This window comes from Peromyscus californicus, unplaced genomic scaffold, assembly GCF_007827085.1.
Source record: "Peromyscus californicus insignis strain IS unplaced genomic scaffold, ASM782708v3 Scaffold_8__1_contigs__length_139910024, whole genome shotgun sequence".
NCBI lineage: Eukaryota > Metazoa > Chordata > Mammalia > Rodentia > Cricetidae > Peromyscus > Peromyscus californicus.
In genome coordinates this window covers 43,240,583-43,245,533 of record NW_026294606.1, presented here as the reverse complement: position 1 = coordinate 43,245,533, position 4,951 = coordinate 43,240,583, and the positions used below count along the sequence as shown (strand labels likewise).

The window sequence follows — 4,951 nt, the reverse complement described above, 5'->3', positions numbered from 1 at the left end:
TTTTCTCAGTCTATGCAACCTGTTTTTATGAAAGGTGTCACGTGTACTTTACAAAGAGTTCAGTGTAGTCACATCATATAATTTTGTTCCTCAAGTAGATTTAGGCACACTATTGTACATGTGTGACTGAGTTAATCATCACAAGAACAGTTTTCACTAGACTGTGCTGTATTTAAATAAGCATAAAATAAGCCAATCAAGGTCAGACTCCCAAAGTTTGAAACAACACTGGCTGCTGAGTCATGCACCAAACTGCTTTCTTGCCTCCCACGGTCCATCTCTCTGCTGCCAGAGAACGTCACATAGACCCCTGCAGGGGAAGGACTTTCAAAGGAGAGAAAATAGAATGCACTGGTATAAAGGGTTAAAAAGTAATTATGAAACAAGAAGGGATAAAATGGGGTGAGAGAAGAGAGGTCAGGGTAGGAGAGGGAAGATGAGAGAGAAATAACACTAAAGGCTTTTCAAAAAAGTCATATGGAAACCTACTACTGTAGGAGCTTCCTAAAATATATCTATACACGTACTGCCCACTGATACAGTAGTGGCACAAGCATTATGGGAGTAACCAACCACTCTCTTATTTATTTAAGTCGCATTCCACAGATAGAACCCATATCTACTACAATCGTCAGACCAAGAACATGATTACAAGGAAGGAGTGTCTTCTGATACAACATTGTAGCTGCACCCAGGAACTCACTGCTGTAGTAGCAGCATCCACAAGACCTGAGCAAGCCTACGCCAGACAAATCCCAGCATGAAGAGAGGAGTTGGACATGATTCCACCAAAAGCCAAGGAGGTATTAACAATATTTAGCTGAGAGAGGAAAGTACAGGGGAAAAATACTAAAAAAACTGATAAATTGACCATGCTCCAGTGGAAGTATTTAAGCAACACAAATTGACCTGCATGGAGGGAAGGGGGCTTTGGGTAGCAAGGGAAGGATTGTGGATCTAGGAAAATTTGGGAAAGAGAGAGTGAAAATGTCAAATAACTAAAAATCAGAAAGAAAAAAAAAGTCTACTCTAGAAAATCAGCTACAGGCTAGGCACCCATCCAGTCATTTGGCTAATGAAGTTTTTTCCATACTCTTTGTATTTATTCTAACCAATATTATGCTAACAAATATTAGTCTGGCAAGGATTGTATAACCGCTTTGTTTTTCTATAAATGCCTCTGCCAAGGGCAAAGATTTTAATGGGCCTGTTTCTGATCTCTGCCCACAAATAAAATTTGACACTAAACTTTCCATTTCTCTTGATTGGAACATTCTGGAAGAGAGAAAGTTCAGTACCTTCAGGGAAGCAGGCTAGAAAACAGTGGTAGGTGATATATGAGATTTCATGGTGCAGTCCGCCCAGACTACAGTCCTACACATCCTAGCCATAGGTGAAGGAAGGATACATAGCTCATTTATTTTTTTATGTGACTCTTGGAAGCGAAAAAAATTTCATTATATAAAACAACAAATATTACATAGACATTCATACAAATGCCCTAGTTCTATCAAGTTCATAGAAATAGAATATAGAATGGAGATAATAGAAGACTTGGAGGGAAATGGAATCAGGGAAACTTTAATATGTACAGTTTTACTTGGGGAAGATAAAAAAAACATCTTCTGGAAATGGGGAATGTCATTATGGTGTTGGCCCAATAAAATGAATATAATAAGGAACTGAACTATGCTAAAATGTGTAGAGTAGTAAATTTGTGTACATTGCCATAACTATAATTTTAAAGCAAAAGAAAAGAGATTTGTCCTGCACAGAACCTCTCCTCAGTGAGGAAAGGATGGTCCTGCTCACACATCAGTGGCGTATGGAAAGTCACAGCCACTTGCACCGTTGGAGCTGACTCAGACCTAGAGAGGCCACATTCCCGTTCAATGGCTCTTCTTGCCAGAGATGGCCTGTTTTTAACATCTTCTGTTCTGTGCCACATAACTCAGAGGTCAGAGGGAGAGCTCCAGTTTGTGGAAGTGAAAGCAGAGGAGGTATTTCCAATGAGGAAGAGTGAAGGCAGTGGAATCACTTGGAGGGAGGCAACATTCAGGGGTGCAGCAGAGTGAATCTCTTTAAGGAGATTCAGAAATGTGTCTTCAGTACACTTGCTGACAGAAGAGCAACGGATGGTGTTTACCAAGGGTAGTGTTCACACTGACAGCACAAATCTATCACTAAGTAAATAGCCACCTCTGATTTCTCCCCTGGAGTGGAGAAGCAGCAGCAGGAGATAGATGAGATGTATCATTTCACATGAGAAGGCATCAGAAATAGTACCAGAAGTACAGGACATTGCTGCCTTTTGTTATTACTTTCTGAAAAAGATATGAGACAAAATCTCACTATGTCTCCTAAAATTTTTTTATTTAAAATTTAAAGGAGTTTCTAACCTGAAATATTTCCCAATTTTTCTGTTTAAAGCTATCTCAACTTATTTATTATACTGCTATTTAATATGTAAACTGTATCTCTATACATTAAGTGAAGTATTTTTAATAAATATATAAATAAAATTTTAATTTCCTCTGGGAGGCAAGTAAATAACAAGCTAGCTACTATGTATTGATTGTCTTTTTATTTTTAATGAGATTATTCTTGAAGCAAGAAGGATCATATGTCCCTAGTCCCTGCCCTGCTCCATCCAGCTGTGGGAAAGCCCTGACCAGCAGGCACCATCAGATGGGCAGATGACAGAACTCAGCCTGAGCATCTTTGTCAAGGAGCAGAGTGGCACCCCAGTTCTTTCCCATCTGACTTTTGGGCTGTGCAAAGACCCTGCTGCTTACGTACAATGTTTCACAGGTGTGACTTCCTAGCCATTCCCTGAAAGGGTGGGCAGAAATCAATTAACAAAACTTCACTCCCCAAGCCAGCCCAGAAATTACAGTGCCAGCAACTTTGCAAGATCTCTCTCTCTCTCTCTCTCTCTCTCTCTCTCTCTCTCTCTCTCTCTCTCTCTCTCTCTCTCTCCCTCTCCCTCTCTCTCTCTCTCTCTCCTGTGTGAGCCAACTGCAACAAATGTCACTCTTTTTAAAAAGTGACCATAAACTGCAGGAACTGTGATCTTCAGGCAACCGCATATTTCAAAATCACAGTTACATCCAAATCTGAAAAGAGAAGCAGCTTTTGAACTCTGCAGCTGCTTCTTTTTGAGCACTGGAGTTCTGGGCCTTTGGTGTTTGTGTAACAAGTTCTCAGCCATGATGTCTTTATCGTCTTGCTCACTCACTTAGCTATTTTAAGGGTGTTGCTTGCTTATTGAGCACCAGATACTGTTCTAGAACACAAAGATGGGAGAAGTAAGTCTCTATTGCTAAACGATATGTTCTATGAAAGGGACTGGCCACAAAAAGCTTGATTGTGGTTGTCACGAATAGTAACATTGGCATCCAAAATTAAATAAGACAGGAAGAAAATTACGAAGGTAATTTAGCATATCGCATGAACTAACTTTTCAGATACTTTAAAACGTAGTATTTTAGGAATATGTGCAGATGGGTGACTCTTTTGGGTAGACTCAGGCTGACTCGTGGTATATTCTCTATGCAGATCCTCGTCGAATGTGAGCTGCTGTCCTGAAAGATGTGTTGTTGGAAAGCCAGGAGATAAAGAAAAAAAATACTAAGGAAAAATTATACCTGCCCTAATTATCAGGAGTCTAAGTTATTTTTTAAAAAATTTAAATTCAATAAATTGAAGCTCAACAATATAAGGGTTATAGTTGCAGGTAAATACGTGGAGAGACTCCTTAGATGTGGAGGAAGTATGCCTGCAGTGAGCCAGAGCCTCCCACCAAGGACATAGCTGATCAATACCCGCACTGGGCCAGGGTCATCCACAGAGCCTCCTGCCTTCCATCACAGCAGAACAAGTTTGTATATCTTCCTTGACGTTGCTAAAGACATTACAACATGGCCGTGATAGGGTTTCCATGGAAGTTATGGGTCTAACTCTTCAGGAATTTGCTGATGATTACACCATCAGAGTGACTGATGTGTTGGCTCTGCCACAGTCAGGAACAGTGTCAGTGGCAAAGCTATTGATCCAGTGTTCCAAACCAAAATGTCAGATATGCTAAAAACAAACAGGGATTCAGAGATGGTTGTTAGTTGGTATGCAGTCACCCTGGCTTTGGTTGTTGGCACTTGGTGTGGGTTTCAACACTCAGCAGAGCTCTGACACTTCTAGAAAGAGCTGTGGCAGGTTGTGGATCCCAGAGTTAAAAGGCAAAGTTGTTATCAATGCCTTCAGATTGACTGGTTCTAACATGACAATGGCCTTAAAACATGAACCAAGACAGCTTTAAATGTGAGTCAATGAAACAAACTATGTATCCAGGCATTAATAATTCAATTAATTCATAAACAGAAACCATTACTCTATTACTGTTCATTTTCAGTAAAAATGAGCCGAAACAGAAGATATTAAATTTGCCTAAGAAGAGTTGGGTGGAATGTTTGACACCTCAGAATTACAGTGAACATTTTAAACAAAGTAAGTCAGTGCCAAAAGAGATGTTAGAATTAACCAAGAGTTACAATAAGGCTGTAGAAGAAAACATGACACCCCGATGACTGGTAATAAGGAATGTTAGCAAGCAGGATCCCAAACACTATGTGGAAGATAATGTGGATGTACTTATGACTTCAAATATTGTCTAGTGTTTTGCAGCCATGTTTCATACTGTTGCATTTAAGTAAAGCAACACAAAAAGCTGTTAGCAATACATTTTGGTGTCTCTTCTTCCATTGCTCCTAAAGTTCACAGTCAAAGGAACTCTAAAGGTGTATTTGGTGAAGTATAAGACATGTGTATCGTTTCAGCACTGTGACACCTCTGGTCTCAGTTACACAGTTACTCCTGTTACTTTAGTCAGGATTTTGAAGATTCCAAAGCTGTGTTAAGAATACATCAAAGAGAATGAATTTTTTTAAGATCCCAT

At 39.7% G+C, this 4,951-nt stretch overlaps 1 pseudogene; it reads left to right on the top strand.

The window, feature by feature from the left end:
- The first annotated feature begins 1,892 nt into the window (after positions 1–1,892).
- LOC128104519 (26S proteasome non-ATPase regulatory subunit 14-like) lies at positions 1,893–4,709 on the top strand (annotated as a pseudogene).
- Positions 4,710–4,951: the final 242 nt, after the last annotated feature.